The sequence below is a fragment of the Alexandromys fortis genome, unplaced genomic scaffold (assembly GCF_014885135.2).
Source record: "Alexandromys fortis isolate MF-2015 unplaced genomic scaffold, M_Fortis_MF-2015_v1.1 scaffold_33, whole genome shotgun sequence".
NCBI lineage: Eukaryota > Metazoa > Chordata > Mammalia > Rodentia > Cricetidae > Alexandromys > Alexandromys fortis.
In genome coordinates, this window is record NW_026067917.1 from 4,608,539 (window position 1) to 4,626,419 (window position 17,881).

Here is a 17,881-nt window from a genome sequence, read left to right on the forward strand (position 1 = left end):
TGCGTTTGGGTACAGACATACCCCCAGGGAGAACATCAGTGGGAAACTGGAGTTCTGCTGTCACAAACCAAGGAAGTACCAGAAGCTGGAGAAGGGAGCACAGAGGGGACAGAAGGGAACAGCCCTGCCAAGCCCTGGCTTTCAGTCTCACCTCACAAGTGACTCGGTGCACTTTTGCCATGCCCCCCACCCCCCGCCCCGCGTGGATCCTCTGCCATTAATATTATGGTGGCTCTAACAAGCTAACACCTTCACAGTTCCACTGGCAGTGACCGTTGAAGCTGCGCTGTTCTTATTTCAGAGACAAAGAAACAAGTGAAGAAAGATAAAGGAGTCCCTTGGAACCACAAACCACTGTAGGAAGCAAGAGAGACTGCGCTGTAGAAATTTTCAAAAGTAGGAAAGAAATGACAGGCTCCACCCCCCTGAGGACTCCGATCTGGGTGCCACATGTGGAATGGCTTAAGAGGCCTCTGCTACAGCAAATGTTGGGAGCGAGAGTACCTTCCTGAAGGTGCCTCCTAACCCCACGAATCTAAATGATGCCATACAACTTCCCTGTGGGCTGGTCACTATGGGAATGACTTAGTTTCCAAATACCTAAATCTACTAAAAAAGAATGTAGTTACTGAAAAGGAAACACACAGGATTGGGAGGGTGAACAGAAATGGCATTTTACTAAGTTATGAGACTCCAAGAGGGCCGGCCGGGTAGTTGCCAAGCATTTTTGAACTTTACCACAGAATGAGTCTGTGTTGTCTTCCAAAAATGCCAGTCTAGCAAAAACCATGCGCTACGTAGTGTGCTTCAGATGCAGTCCCAGAAAACAAAAAAATGAGCCTCAGAGAGCAGTCAGCGTTAGGGTGGGTTTTATGACTTGAACTCTGGTATATGCCCATTATGGCTCAAATCCAAATCACATTAAAAGCCTGTAATATCTAGATTGGATTTAATATTAGCTGGAACTATGTGGCTAGAGTTAAATTCTACAAAGTGGAAATGATCTCATTTAAGACATTAATTGAATGTCCATACATGCTGGGTAGGAAGAGGCCGGCCAGTGGGAACAAGGACGGTTGCTCTCACACACTTTGCAGCCTAGCTCCCAGCCTGCCGTTCAGAGCCCACACCACAGCTGGCTCGGTGGCACATGCCTGCCATCCCAGCACAGGGGAAGCCGAGGCAGGGGGCTGTGAATTTCAGGGCCAGCCTCAACTACACAATGAGACCCCAGCTCTGACGTTAGACAGAGAGAACCCAGGTTAAATTTGGTGGCAGTAGTATTAGAAATTGCCATTTGTTCTCCCGAGTTTCAAAACAAGCCACACCCGTGTGGCTATCTTTGAAAGAAACACCCTTGGCTGGGGCTCGTCTTAATGAGCTGTGTAGAAGAGGCAGCTTCCCTTTGTGCTGTGTGGAAAACATTGATGCTGATCACGGTTCCTCTGGAGGAAGTGACTGTTTAGTCCAGAGGACTCATTTTCCCAGCCTACTTTTCAAACCGCTGGTTTACAGGAAGGGATTATGCCCTCCAAACCCTCACGGATGGTGTAAACAAAGCATTTGAAGACTATGGAAGAAAGCAAAAATCAATCCAAATGACGATCCCATCGTGGTAGGACACGGGAACCTCTGTCTGGGGATATAAAGTAACAGCAAAAATCCCGTTACCCGTACAGATTGGACTCACTCAGTCCAGGGACCCTCAGCTGGCCTGCAGTGAAGCACTGTGACCTGACATTGTTAGCCTACCAGACGAACTGGCCACGCTGACTGTCACACTCTGTGTGAATCAGGCTGCGAATTCAACAGCCTCTTTCCAGGAAAACAGCAGGAGGTCCCAGCCTAAATCACACCACCAGGACCTTCTTTCCTGGTGACACAGAGTCACTTTCGGCCTAATGTTTGTGGTCAGCAGGCCACTGGCCATCACGGCAAGTGCCCAGCATGGAGGTGACGATGGAGGCTGCAAGCCGTCCACATCTGGATGAGCAATGACTCACTTCACCCCGTTAGTTCTTTGTCCTCACCACGGAATCAACTCTAGTGATGGCACACTAACGCCCGTCACTATACAGCACCCCACTGCCTGCTGATATACAGCGCACCGGTGCCTGTCTCTACACAGCTAAAGAACTCATCAAAATGCCGTGAACAACTTAAACTCAAAGTATTTGTGATAGCACCCTCTACCAAATAAAGAAAATGATGTTTTTAACCCATTTTCAACTTCAGGTTTCTTTTATGTATTTATTCTACTTTTTTAAAAGAATGCACTTACTCTCTATCTACTTTTTTGTAATATATCTTCATTATAGCTCACTCTTAGATCCAAAGAGTTGTTCTTTGTTTGTGTTTGTTGTTTTTTTAAATAATCTTACGTGGGCTGGAGGGATGGCTCAGTGTTTAAGTGTGCTTCAGAGACCCAAGGTCAATTCACAGAATCCCTTACAGGCAACTCCCTGCCATCTGTAACTCGAGCTCCAGGGGATCTGATACCCTCTTCCAGCATTTATAGGCATCCATGTTTGCACAATCTCATATACGTACAAATAAAATCTTTTTTAAATCCTCTTACATATTTACAACCATGGCTAACATTTCCTTCCTGCCTTTTCCTATATAAATTTTATTCTGCTTCACACCTAAATACTTTTTTAGCTATAAAACAGCCAATTGTATGAATGCGCTAGAATTCATACACCCATCTTTCTGGTTAGATGCTATCTCGTTTTCAATTATGTGTTATGTATTACTCTTTTTGTTTGTTTGTTTTTGTTTTTTCCAGACAGGGTTTCTCTGTGTAACAGCTCTGGTTGTCCTGGAGCTCCACTTTGTAGACCAGGCTGGCCTGAAACTCACAGAGATCCACCTGCCTCTGATGCTGAAATTAATATGCATTAAACTTTAGCAAGCTGCTTTCTGTATATCAAACATTTCCTTTTTAAAAATTCCGCTGGGTGTGACTGCTCAAGTATAAAAATCATTCTAAAGTTTTTAATAATGGCTCTGTCTGAGAGGTCACGTTCATTTTGGCGTTAAATTCTGACATCTCATTTGTCATACTAAAAAGCCATTCTGCCACCATCTTGGATTCTTCCCCAGAACTTTGCTTACTCTAGGCTGTCCTTGCCTCCCTCATCCTCCTGCCTCAGTAGCAGAGCTAGGCTATGAAGTTCACTTTCCGCTGCTGTGATAAAACACTGGCTAAAAGCGACTTGGGAAGGACAGGGTTGATGACCTACGTGTCCCAATCACAGTCCATCACTGAGGGAAGCCAGGGCAGAAACACAAGCCGGAGCTGAAGCAGAGACTGCAGTGGAATGCTGCTCACTGGCTTGCTCCCCAGAGCTTGCCCAGCTCGTTCTAGTAAACAACTCAGGGCCACAGGCCTAGGGGTGGGTAGCACTTCCCACAGTGGGCTGGGCCCTCCCACATCAATCTTAAATCAAGACAACGCCCCGCCGTTCCCAGATAACCCTGGCTCCCAGAAAACATCACACTGAGCAGCACCATCTTACACAGTCTCACTGTTGGGGGTTTGATTTATATTTTCTTTTGTTACTGATTATTTTTATTCACCCGCCAGACATGTCCTGACACACTATGCTCTATTAACACTGCTTTTCAAAATATGTCAGTCATATTTATTTCCCTGGGCTGCTTTTTAGAATATGAGCATTTCAGGGACTTAGAACTCATTTGACTAACTGCCCCCTCCTGCTTCCCAAATACCTAATCGTCCTGTGATCAACTTTCTAATCAGTGCTTTTGTGGGAAACACTTGGTGTTGCTTTAGAATGACCTGCAAGTTCCTGGTCAAACTCAGGTCTCACTGAAGTTGTTCTCTATGAAATCCCATCTGCAGAGGAGTGCCCAGTCATCTCTGTCCTCTAGTCCTTAGCACAAAACAGATTTTATTTTATATTTTTTCCCCCCACGGCTCTGACACCTTTTCTGAGGAGGTGTCTCAACATTGAGCTGAGGCTGGCATCCGTCTCCAGGTGTTCCTGGCTCAGTCTCCCCTTTAGAGCGCTGGGGAGTCAGGTGTGTTCCACCACACCCAGTTCTGAATGGTCTATAAACCAGTTCAAGATCACGGTTTGCTGGTTCCCGTTTTGACCCCATGCATCTTTTTATTTAATTCTATCACATGAGCAGATTTAGGTCAAACACACAAACCTAATTGCTTGCTCACTCTTGTAAATTTCAATAAAATATACAACAAAATTTCAATAAAGTGGAAAACCATATATATATATAGTATTGTATATATGAATACATAAGCATCGAGTCATCAAAATAAAAATGGTAAACGCAAACCCAACTGGCTGCTTCCACTTTTTTTTAAAATATTTATTTATTTATTATGTATACAATATTCTGTCTTTATGTCTGCGGGCCAGAAGAGGGCACCAAACCCCATTACAGATGGTTGTGAGCCACCATGTGGTTGCTGGGAATTGAACTCAGGACCTTTGGAAGAGCAGGCAGTGCTCTTAACCTCTGAGCCATCTCTCCAGCCCACGTTTTTTTTTAAACTATCGTTTGTTTACTGGTCTCAGTCAGACCAGCCCTGCACCTAAGGGAGCAACAAGAGCAGCTAAAGATTTAAGACAAGTTTAGGAAATGAAGAGGAGGAGGAGTCCAAATTGAAAACCCAGATCCAAACACAGCAGTGCCCAACTACAATCACAGTGCACAGGAGTCTGAGGCAGGAAGACCTTAAAGTCAGAGGCCAGTCAGAGGCCAGTCCGGGCAGCTAAAGATGACCCTCTTTGAACAAAGACATAACTAAAGCCCAGTCATAGGCATCCTATAGTGCCTGACTTGTGGTTCTGACCATGAAAAAGATCACCATCATGGGACCAAAGCCTGAGATAAGGAATGTGGGCAGCCACCATCCCTTCCAAGATCATCTCCCCCTTGCTTTACTCCAGGTAAACACATGACTGACCAGTTCCTATTCATGAGGCTGGCGAGACCCAAGACCCTACCTCATCACCTGCCTTGGGGATGCAGGCACTGCACTGTTCTCCAAGAGCCAGACTGAGTTGGAATCATAGATTTAGAATCTATGGTATACAGGGATCTTATTGTTTGGGTTCAGGAGTCACCCCAGCCCCCTGGTACCCTATATCAAAGAAGTCTGGGATGTTTGGTTGGAGGCTTCACCCAGCCGCTGGCATCCATGTATCCTGGGAATCTGGAATATTTGGGTGGAACTTTCCACCCTCAGCCCCCTCCTCTGAGAGTGCAGATTCCACCTCCGAGAAAGCCTGCCAAACAGTGACCCCTCCACAGACAGGGTCAAGACCACTCTCTGGGGAGGTCACCTGGGCTTTTTCTAATTCGGTTTGATTCGGTCTGATTTGGATGATTGCATCAGTGGAGGTTTGTTGGGCTATAAATCTTTACAAGTATACCTTGAATTGATGATCAGAGTTTCAACAAACTCTTGTCCGACTCACTCTAACTTATGAAATAAGTTATTACACCCCAATATCTGAGGGGCATTGCCTCCTAGATTCTCTCAGACACACACAAGTCCCTAGATACGAGAACCCCTTATGTAGAGTGGTATCGATTCTGCATGTGGCCAACATTTATCCTCATCCCCTTTTGTTCCAACTGAACCTAGGGCACTGCACACACCGTACGATACATACACCGTTCAAATGTGGGGCTGGTAACACAGGCTCAGCCCTTTCTTATTGCAATTTGAATACAGGATCCTACCAAATTGTTGCCTTGGACTCAAAGCCCAGATAGGCCTTGAACTCGCAACCTTCTGCCTCGGCCTCCAGGTGCCTGAGTTCACAGGCCTGAGCCCCCAGGTCCAGCTCTCCATGTTCTGTAAATCATCTCTAGATCGTTTATAATAGCTAATTCCATGCCAGTGTTGTGTAAATAGTCACTGTGCTGCATTGTTTAGGAAATCAGGACAAGAGAAAAGGTCTGTACATGTTCCGTACGGAGCAATGTTCTTCCAACATTTTCCGGTTCGGTGGAATTGTGCGTGTGGATTCTGCAGATAACCTCCCTTTACAGTTGTTATTACTGACTGAAGACGGCATAGGGTGTGTTAACATAGAAACATGGTTTGCCTTGAAGCAAGAAACTCACCAAGTGGTGTAGGACGGATGGGAGGAGCCGTGTTTTCTCTCTTCTCCGTTCTCAGCTTCTCAGTATTGAGCCACACAAATGAACCACCTATTCGGGAAGTAAACTGTATTTTAGCATTTTTAAAGCAATTGTGGAAACAGGAGCTTCTGGAAGTTCAGCAAACATTAATTCAAATTCATCTGCTTCTAAGGAAAGTGAGTGACGGGCACAGGGGGACATTTACCTTAAGTAAGCTAGCTAAGGGAACACCCCTTCATGTAGTTACCATCTACGTACATTGTATGTTTGCTATAGCATTTCTTCAGCCCTGTGACTTTTCTCTGGGGCTAAGAGCTCAGAGAACTTACCCCACTTCATAACCAAGTGGAAAATTCCCTGTGTACACCCTCTAAGTCAAGTCACTATGGCTGGAAGCAGGAAGAAAAACACCAAGAGAATATACATAGTAACTGCACTCCAGAATTCTGAGACTCCAGCCTGTTGGTGCTATAATTGCTCTATCGGGGACAAGAAAGTTCACCGGTGTTTTAGATCTACATAGAAGGAACAGCAACTAAAATCTGGAACAGAGAGAGAGAGAGAGAGAGAGAGAGAGAGAGATCAGAGAGGTGACCTAATGGTTAATCCTACTAGCAAATATTAGCTTGCCTCTGACCTGAAGCTATGCTAACTCAGAGGTCCTTACTGTGCACTCACAGGTCCTCACTGCCTCCCATTCTTCACGCAGCTTGGTCTGATCTGACTTGCCTCAGTGTCTCTCCGAAAGCAATCTTTGAATTTGCAACCGTTTAGTGAGTGTTCTTCCTTAAGCCTGTGAAGCTTATCTGGTTTCCGACCATTCATTGGCGGCCATTGTGGGGCCAGTACGCTCCATCTGTTGAAACTTCCTCTCTTGACTTGTGATGTCCTTCTGCATGGGCAACTGCTGTCACCCTGTCCCTCTCCTCACCATCTCTGTTGGCCTGTGCTCATGCCTACGAGGACCAGCATGCTGGGCTTATGGGAAAGCATCAGAAACAGGTATTCCAGGCTCCAGGGAACCTGCAAGCTGCCTCCTGCTCCCCAAGGCATCTCGACAAAAGTCCAGAGTGTGCATCTGCAGAAGCACAGCCCATCAGTGTAGGTAGGCTCCAAATCCATTGTCCACGGAGGCACAGCAGCGGTAGGTGCATGGGGACCAATATCAGAGCAGGGATGTGGAGTCCTCAAAGCACCCTGTGGGTATTCCGAACATGTGTCCATCACAGAGCCTAAACAGCGGTGGGAATGACCCCCAAAACAACAAACCCCGGAACACATAGGTGGACTTAAACAATAAACTAGCAGGAACAAGGCAGATTCCAGGATTCAGCATCCAGCCAATGAGGCTGCAGATCCAGATCCAGCTCCAGCAGGAACACATACAGTACCATACAGAAAACTGAAGAAGACACCCAGGCGTGCAGACCCAGAGAAGACTGAGGGTGGGGATCAGGGTGACTTGCCTGCTTCCCTCCCAGGTTTGAACCGGTTTGTCACCCGCCAGCTGATGGTTATGCAGCTGCCATCACACCCGTGCCCGCAACAAGAATGGGTCTAGAACTGAGACACTACGCTAGGCCTGCCAGGTAAGAACGGGAGCAGCTACAAGGCACGGGGTTGAAAAATAAAAATAAGGAAATGATAGCAAAGCTCCTATTACTACACCGCCTTTACCATCACCACTGAAGCCAGCAAAGCTCCTGCTATACCGCCTTTACCATCACCACTGAAGCCAGCAAAGGTGGGCATGTGCTACCGCCCCCCAGGCTGCCCCTCTACTTCACCTGTCCCTTTCCAGCCCTCTGGCCAATTCCATGTCCCTTAAACTAGGTACAGGGCCCTTCCAGGGCCCTGAAGGCTCCTGCCCTCAGCACTTCTTCCTGCCATTTTCACTCAAATGCCCCAGCAGTTCCTACCAAAGTATCATTGCAAATCCCCCTTCACGACCCCCAGAACTTTCTCCTTTCCTTGCTGTTTTCATAGCACACGTGACATTGCTGTTCTGTGTGTTTTGGTTTGCTGTCTCTGTCACCAGAAGAGGAGCGCTGAAAGCCCAGAAAGGCCCAAGTAACTGCAGAAGGAAACAATGTTTCACTTCCCAACCCGCCATTACACACCACTGTGGCTTAGGACCAGTACCAGACCGGACACTTTCCTTCTGATTTCCAACTTCTTTAGTCTCCCCTTTCTCCAGACTGACGCCATATTGTGTACACCCCATGAAAGTTCAGACCAATTATCACCTCACCTCACTGGACTGCTAAGAGGATTAAATGAGATAACTCTCTCTGAGAAGAGCACTAGGTCAGTGACTTGGCCTTTCTTACATGCCATGTTCAACAAATCACGGCCACTGTAACTATTTGGAAGGTGTGTGTGTGTGTGTGTGTGTGTGTGTGTGTGTGGTGATGATGATGATGGTGAAGGTGATTCTAGAGACCAAACTAGGGCCCTTAATACATATTTTTAGTAATGAGTTGTCAACCACTTAAAACAAAACCTAAAGTTCACCTTTTAAACATCCAGTGGGAAGCCCCTAGGACCTCTGTTTAAACAGTGAGTCCCAGCTTTCCTTGTTCCAGAGCTGACCTGGCATGCAAACACAGCAAACCCTTGAAAACAGCATATATAATAGGAACTGTGCTCCAGCACAAATACCAAAGCCAAAATACTATATAAAAGATCAAACAAATATTGACTCAAAGAATTTCCCCCAAGGCAACTGTTATAGTCTTATCTTGAATAGAATGTTTGCACAGTTAATTAAGTTTTGCTGTGCACTCAGCAAGATCCCAAGCAGCCCCTGCCAAGCTGAGCTTCATGGCCCACCATCTTATCACTGTTTACAGAGCCGCACAGGATCCCTCTCCACCTAGCTCCTCACCTAGCAGTGGGGCTAAAGCTGGGTGTGGGATTCGGCGATAAGTAAGTCATACACCTTTTATGCACGGACCAAAGAGAATGGACCTTCGGTGCCAGAGATCCCGTTTGCCTGTCGTTATGTCATTACCTCCCATAAGTCCACAGCCTGTGTCTGTTACCACCTGCTGCCTTCCTGGAAACGTGTGAAAGCCTAGAAATGCATGTACACAGGGAGCTGCTTCTGGAATCCCTGGATATACTTTTAAACCCCAGAACCAACTGAGAGCTTACTTCCTGTCCCTGCTAACAGAGACACTGCTAACACTGCTTGAAGACAGAAACCTCAGAACTCACCCCAGCGTCTAAACCCGTCCTGCGTGATGAATGGGCTGACTGCCAGATAAATTCTGCGTCTAAGCTGCGGAGGTCAGTGATGACAGACGGAAGCCAACAAATGTCACTTAGTACTTTTTCTCCCCCTCCTTCTATTCAGAGAGAGCTTTTAATGCTCTACCTGCAAGAATCTGGTTGGGAATGAAAGTCTAAACTCTACCGTGCCTCTAGGAAAAGTATATTGGATGTATTCAAGAGTGAGAGGGGCAGGGGTCAACAAAACAGCTAATATAACTTAAAAAATTTGACATTGATCAGCCCCCCCCACCAAAAAAGGAGAAAGATAAAGGAGAGAATCAGGATATAAAATGTGAGGTCCACAAAAAAGGACCAATATCACAGATGGCTAGCCATGGACATCCTCAGTAGGAAGCCACTATTGGTGCCTGAAGGAACGGGAATGATCTTATAGAGAAGTGGGCAAGAGCATTCCAGGCAGAAGAAGTGTTTGCACCAAGGTCCTGCAGCAGACTACAGACAGCAGGTTGGAACACGAAGGAGGTGGAACCCACGGTTTGACATCAGGGATGGAAGGAGAACGAAGCAAGAAGAGTAGGGAGGAAGATCAGACAAAGCCTCGCTGCTAGACACACTCAGTGCTACCAGTGATGGAAAGCCACCCCTTCACCAAGTTTCATCTATTCAAAACCCTGATGGTTATTTCCCCAAAAATGTATACATCCATATTTCAAAAAAGAAACCTGTGGGGGTGGAGGGGGAAACCTTTGGGGATAAAAAAAAAAGTTATGCATCAAGTTAACAGGCTTGCCTGAGAGTAAATCCTAAACTTTTTGAATACAAACGCCAGATCTTCATGCTTTGACTATGAATCCCCAGAGCCGGGAGCAGGCATGACAAGAGCAAAGCAGCTATGCACCCTAGGGAACCACACACTCGGCGACGCTGTATAAACATGGCACCCTGGTCAAAAAACGATAGCACGCAGTCATGGGAGAGTGGAATATTGGAATTCACCATATGGGCATCTTTAGAAGTCTAACAAGGCCTCAAGATCTTTGGTAAGCTTCAGAGCCAAGATGGCTCATGCCATATACAGACTATACCTTCTCCCTGGCCAGCCAGCTTCTCAACCTAAACACTATGAGTCAAGATAAACGGCACAGCTGTACCACAGCTGGGAATGGCACCTTAAGATCTGCTGTCTCCTCCCATCAACTCCACTTGGTCCCCATTAACCCAGTTTCGTATTTGGTGTCAACAGTTTTCCATTAACCAATGTTCCTAAACAGCTCTAAGGCAGGGACGCCACTCAAGTCTACACAGTCGGTCACCGAGGTGACAGGCGTGGACTGCAGGGCATGGCCGGCAGCTTGTGCAACAAAAAGATTATGTTATTAATGACTCATAAGCCACAGTCCTGCCCACTGAGCTTGCCCAAGGCCACTCCCACTATCTACCCACAAAATGGACAAATCGCTCTCCCGGGAAGCTATCAGGAAATTAAAAGAAGCCGCAGAGGCTAATGCAATATATATAATAACCAACCTGGGGAGAAGGTCCTGAAGCTTTAGAAAAGTCACGAAGGAGCAGTGAGGATGTGTTTTTGAGAAGAAATTATAAAAACCGAGTGAGACAAAAAAGAGCGGAGAAAATTATCATAGCTATTACTTAGGATTTTTGGAAAGACACTTGGCATCACTCTTAGTGGTCTCTGAAAGACACAGTGAGAGTGAATGTTTGGAAACACTTGCTGACTGCCTGGGTTCCTGAGCTGAGCTTTCAGAGGCTCTCAGAGCATTAGTCTTGCAACCCCTGGAACTGAGCAGACCGGTCAACTGCAGAAGGATGCTCCAGGTCCTTCACTTGTCACAACGCAGTCTGTAGTGCGGAGGGTGGTGATGTGCCCTACAACAAAACACTGCCAAGACACCGCAGGGAAAACCACAGCAGACCTTTCTTCCCTGACTCAACAGAAAAGCCAGTTACCCTGAAGAGGTTAAAGGCCACATGTCAGTTTGCTCTCAAGCAGCCTTCACAAGGTACAGACACGGCCAAAAAAAAGTTTCTGCCATGCATTTTTTTTTTCAGTAACAACAAAGAAGCCTAAATAGCAAAAGTCTGTTTCCTCGCAGTGAGGTTCCATGACCATGTAGAATTTTCTGAGCAGTTGACCTGAGATTGTCTGAGCATGCACTCACTCCTCCCCAGAGGTCAGCCCCATAGCAAGTTTGAGAGGAGAATGATTGGACCATGTTTAATCCAAAAGGAAGTCTTCTATAGCCTAGGACGATTCTGGCCAGAAATAGTTTATCTATAAACAAACTGTGTCACAGCAGTGAGTAGTCAATTAAAATTTCCATTTGCACAAAGAAAAATGAAGTCATAAATCTTATCATAAAACAGCTATTTCAGACATCAATGATTATGATTATACCAGAGCTCCTTTAATACAAAATAAAATAAGAGGGCTGGAGAGATGGCTCAGAGGTTAAGGTTATGGCAACTCTTATAAAGAACACATGGAATATAAAGAACAAATGGAATTCTGGTGGCTCGCTTACAGTTTCAGAGGTCCTGTCCACTATCATCATAACACAGAGCATGGCAGCAGGTAGGCAGAAATGGTGCTGGAGGAGTAGCTGAGATTCCTACATCTGGCAGGCAACAGGAAGTAGACTGAGACACTGGGCAATAACCTCAAAGCCCACCCTACAGTGACACACTTCCTCCAACGAAGTCATACCCACTCCAACAAAGCCACACCTCCAAATAGTGCCACCCCCTTTGGGGACTATTTTCTTTCAGATCAATACAGACTGAAATGCTACTACATAAAACCCTAACACCTGGCCAGGTGGAGATGGCACAGAGACAGGCAGATTTCTGTGAGTTTGAGGCCAGTCTGGTCGACAAAGGAAATCCCAGGACAGCCAGGGCTGCTACAGAGATCTGTCTCAAACAAAGAAAGAAACAAATAAAAACCCTAACACTTAAGTTAGCAAATCTCTGTCTCCAATTTCCTTACCCTTTTCCCTTTTGCTTTTCTACAGTAACAACACAAAGCGCCTACAATCGGGGGAGAAAAAAAAAAAAACCATAAAGTTTTTTAAAATTACGCACAGAAATGAGGATGTACTTTTAGAATATATCTGAGGGGTGAGTTGCTTTTTTTTACTTTTCACTTTTATGTGTTCTTGGGGCTTTTATACTGAACATTTCTTAATTTATCATAAAGAGAAATTTGAAATAAGTTATTATTATCACAGTGTGATGAGACCAAGATTAAGGGTCATGGCATATACATAGAGGGCAGGATCAGGATAAAGCTTTCACTGATGACTAGCTATTTTGACCAGTGAAAGAAGTGGCAGTCGCACCGCAGAAATCCGCAAGCTTAAGCAGGCTTAAGAACCACTTGGATAGCACGTGACGACACAGGAGAAGAAAGCAGGGGCCCTACACGTCTAAGTTCCCAGGCGGTACTGATGCTGCTCATCTCCAGACTGTAAAGTCCACAGACGGGTTTGACACATTAGGAAGTCAGTAGGGTCTTCTAGAAAGTACACAAGCACACTGCGCACAGAAAGACAAGCACACTCAAGAGCCCAGCCCCTCAACATCCTAGAGCAGGAGCCCATGCCATCTCTCTCCAGTCCCAACGCGGGGGTCAACGGAATTCAGATCATCCTGATTCCAGGACTAATAAGCTTGTAAGAACATATGATGGAACTAGCCTTTGGTTCCAACTTGGCAGAGTGCCCCTGCACTCCCTGGAACTCTCCATAAGTGTACCCCGGTGCTTGCCAAACACCACACTGCTTCCTGTGAGGATGTTTTCAGATGCCTTCGGATGGATGTCCGAAAATGTGGTACCTATAAAAGAAGACAAAGGCAAGCATGCACGCCACGGCCTGATCACGTGACGACCAACAAGGCTTGCACTCATCAGAAACCTCTGACAACACCAGAGAGGCAGAAGCAGGGAGAACTGCCAACAGTCAGGCCAGGCCCTGCCCTTCACTCCCAACCTCATCCTTCCCAGGCACGCTGAGATCCTTTGGGAGAAAACAACAGAAACCACAGTGAGAAACTGCATAAAGCCTCCGAAAGCTACCGAAGTGCTTTTAAAAATTACTCAGGCCCACACCCAGCAAGCATCATCACCCGGCAAGCCCTCCAGATACCTTGCGGCAAACTCGGTGTTTTCCTTGAGCCTAGGAAGAAGTACAGAGCTAAGAGGCCTCCACATTGGCTGCAGGAAGACCTTCAAAGAGACACTAAGTTAATTAACCATTCACGAGAGTACAGAGAATTCCCACCAGCCATCAGGTCCCCAAACGCCACACCTACCATTTATTCCCAGTACTGCCATTTCCTGCCTGTGGTGAACTAATTACACACAGGGGGAATTCTGGAGCTGCCAGCTCTAATGTTTACCTGCTGTTAACTTGTTGTGTGACCTCAAAGATAGGTCTCCAGCACCTTTATTTCCTCTGCTATAAAAGCAAGATAAGGGACCGGCAGGCTTGACAGAGATAGCCAGCCTAATACTACAGTCACACTAGCCAGAGATGCTCTGGGATAGCAATTAATGTGTTTCTTTTACTAAGGCCTCTAACGATAACGATGACATGTTGTGAAAAGCGTGGGACCTCAAATGATATTTCCTCCTTTGCTAAGACAGGTTTGAATGGCAAATGCCTCCTCTGGAACAGAGGATAAAGCAACTGCAGGGCTTCTTGGTAAACCACTCGGTTTTGTTAAACAGCTGTCGGCGACCATCGTTCTAATGATAGGTTCTGGCTGTATAAGCAGATGAAGTACGAGAAAACATATTTGATTTCTCTAACCCTGGCATCCAGCATTAAAAGCTTAGTTTAATGCTTAAAACTCCATCAACATAGGGCTGTACTCTCTCGCCAATAAAAGCTTTGAAACCACGGAAAACTATGCCACAGAACTGTGAGAGACATGGGCTGTGCTAACCTGCGAGAAAAGCTGGTTACAGCACATTGAGAATACAAAGCAACCAGTATAATCAGATTCAGGGAATCCACATGGTCACAGAAAAATGTGCACAAGTGGTAGCTGTTGTGTTTCACGCCCACCTGAAGAGGACCCCAGCCTCTTCCCAATTGTATGTATTACAAACTTAATGTAATTTCCCCAGCTGCTTCTTTCTTCATGCGTACAAGTTTCAGCTTTGAAATAGTCAAACATTCTCTTTTTCCCATGAATGGCTTTTCTGGATTTAAACCATAAACAAAGTCATTCCTGCATATATTTTGAAAATTCTCCCATAACTTTCTTCGCAAGGTCCATCTCTCTGGGACTTATTTTTAGGTACAGTATGTTTACTGGGGTCTAAGCTGACAACTCTTTGTGTCTGAATCTCTCAACAAATCATTTACTAAATAACTCTTATTCATTATCTTATTTGGAAAACTTTGGTATATTTTAACCTAAAGATAGTTTGGACATTATTTCATTTGTTAATACAAAGCTTTAAAAAAAAAACTATACTGAAACAAATATATACAATATTTTTTAAAATTTTCTAAGAAATTATGAACAGCTCCAACTATCATCAAGTCACTGCAGCAGGAAGCCACCTAAATAATAATACTGGTTTGAAATCAGCTCACCCATTCACCTGTGAGAATGTAATTGCAGGGTTGGTAAGTACCTAGTAGCTGAGTCACTGACTACTGTTTGAATTTTCTGCTTATTTCATGTGGCTGGGTTATTACTTCTTGGGTGGTAATGTTATTCTTAGTTCGAAACAACTGGAAATAACACCCCTTGGCTCAGAAAAAAATATATATAAACAAAAACAGAAGAATAAAAGACTCCATTGTGTAATTTGGTCAAGATTTACAACCTTCGCTTGCCTCCATTGGTGATCCTTCCAGGTATATTAGGAAAGAGTTCTACAGTATGTGCTATATAGATTTGCACTTGTTTTCAGTTCTCTATTAACATTAAAATATAAGTTCTGGAAGCAAAGGGTATGTGCATTGGGAAAGAGAAAGAGAGAGGGGGGAAAAGAGAAGGAGAGAGGAAACAGGGAGGATCTGTCACCTGACAGCTGCCTCTTTGCAGAGGTGGACCCTCAGGAAGGCTGACGGAAGACCAATTATTTTAGTATCTCATGTACTGCAAACGAATCTTAAGGGGAAGTTCACATAGCCCCGAAATTTCCCATCTGAAATCCATCTCTCCACTGAGAAACATGGTCCAATTCTTGCCATGGATTCACACCCCGGAGCACAAGACATGATGATCTTTCTTTCCATTTGCATAGCTATGATTCGTCATTATCCAGCCCCATTTTTTTTTACTCAACAAACTAGCATTGCACCATTAAGATTTCAGCATGTCTGTTCTTGCAGCAAGTATTTTGAATTGTGCCTTTTAGAAGCAACCACTTTAAGAAAGAAAGAAAAAAGTCATCACTTCTGAAGTACATACTTGGCTTGGTATTAGAATTCGTTTTCCTGCTGCCTTTTGAGAGGAGAAGGAAGGGCTTGGTTTTGTCTCAGCCCTGTGGTCCATGTCTTTGCTTTCCTCCCCCAAGAGACAAACCTCATCAGTGCTGTGTTTATTTCTTCCTTGCCAACCACATCACCCGTTTGTTCTGATATACAAGCTGTACATGTTAGCAAATTCTAGATGAATTCCCTTTTCTTCCTTGAAAAAAAAATGCTGTTTTATACATCATTATACTGAATTACTAAGTGTAATCTAGAAATATCGCTTAACTTTTAATCTAATAAGTGACTAAGATTTAAGAAATCTGGTGTGTAACTGCTGAAATTCTGTCCATAAAATAGAGAAGCAAATCTACCAGAGCATCTTCCCTCCTTGTGCTTCTCCCTCTTCCCTGGAGAAGGGATATATTTGTTAAGCAATTCAAGCCAGGAGAGAAGAGCAAGACTGCCTTACATGCTGGCAAAAGAAGCCTCTTTGACGGGTCCACTCCACTCCCAGTCCCGGAGGAGTCTATGGGAGCTGAGAAGTAGAGTTACAACAGCAGTAAATGTTACCCAACTGCCCCTCCCTGTCCTCTACCCCAGCATTTGCCTAGGGGTGTGAGCTGAGGAGTCAGACCAACTTCACAGCAGGCTCCCAGTGAGCTGACAGCAAACGCCAAAAAGTCCAGAACAATGCAGTTCCTTCACCTCTCCTGGGAAAGAAGCATCTAAGAGAATAGGTGTAATTTTGTTCATTGTGTGCTGCTGTTACAAAATACTTGGAGCTGAGAAGCACCAAGATTAGGTTAATTTTGCTTACAACTCTGATGGCTGGGAAGTCCAGATCACGTGGTACCAGCATCTGTAAAGGGACTCCTGGCTAACATAGTAACAACCTAGTAGAAAAACAAAAACAAAAAGGAAGGAGGGAAAAGAGGGAGGGAGGGAGGGAGGGAGGGAGGGAGGGAGAGATGGAGGATCAGAGTGCCATGACAAAAGCAACCTAAGCAACCTAAGGGACAAACGCTTTATTTCCGTCTATAGTTCAAAAATACAGTCGGTCAAGACAGGTGTCCTGGCAGCAGGTCCTCGAGAAGGCTGGCCACGTTACATCCGAGGTTAGAAAACAGAGAACATTGACAGTCACTCAATGAGGTTTCTCCTTTTAAAGCAGTCCAGGTCCCAAGCCCAGGGAATGGTGGTCACCCACTGTCAAGGTGTATCTTCCCAGGTCAGTTAGATAGATAGAGACAATCCCTCACAGGCATGGTCAGGGGTTTACCAAATCTAGACCATCCCTTATAAGCACACTCGGGGGGTTGTTTTCTAGGTTATTTTCTGAGGTACATGATGCATATGAACCAACACAGCAAGGCTCAAAGTTCATTCTTAAGGCAATTGCATGAACCCACCCAACTCCATACCTCCTCTCTCTCTCTCTCTCTCTCTCTCTCTCTCTCTCTCTCTGTAGAAATCAAACAGGCAAAAAACAAACAAACAAATAAGACCTTATCAGGATTGAAAGAAAGCAAAAGAAACACACACAAAACCCATAAAGTCATGAAGTCTGAAACCATAATATACAAGCAAAAGACTAGTAAATAAAAATGTTCAAACAGAGCCATATGAGACCAAAAGACTACATAAATACCATTGAGTTCATTTTGCGTTGGCATTGTGCTGCTGGGCATGAGGCCTACCCATTCGTTTGCCTAATACACCCAGTGAGACTCCATTGGAGAAAACAAACTTTTCCTTTGGAAGCAGATGTCAGCTAGAGATGGCTTCTTGGTTAGGGATGGAATGTTGAAATAGGAGCGGCGGGGCTGCGTCCCCAACACCCCAGCCACTTGGCTAGCTCATGCCCAAAATAACAACACGCAAACTGTATTCATTTAAGAACTGCTTGGCCCATGAACTCTAGCCCTTACAGGCTAATTCTCGCACCTGGACTAGCCCATTTCTAATGATGTGTGTAAGCACCCCAAGGTGCGCTTACCGGGAAGATTCTATCCTCCGTCCATCATGGGAGAGTTAAGCATGGC

General features: G+C 45.2%; 1 protein-coding gene across 4 annotated transcripts in view; it reads right to left on the bottom strand.

Annotated features, from left to right (window-relative positions):
• The window catches only part of Lypd6b (LY6/PLAUR domain containing 6B), a 163,981-nt gene that overhangs the window by 125,507 nt on the left and 20,593 nt on the right, over nt 1-17,881 (bottom strand). For all 4 annotated transcript variants that reach the window (XM_050139918.1, XM_050139915.1, XM_050139917.1 and 1 more), the window contains exon 2: nt 6,127-6,213. The gene's annotated coding sequence lies outside the window, so the exon portion shown is untranslated. The remainder of the gene's footprint in view (nt 1-6,126; nt 6,214-17,881) is intronic.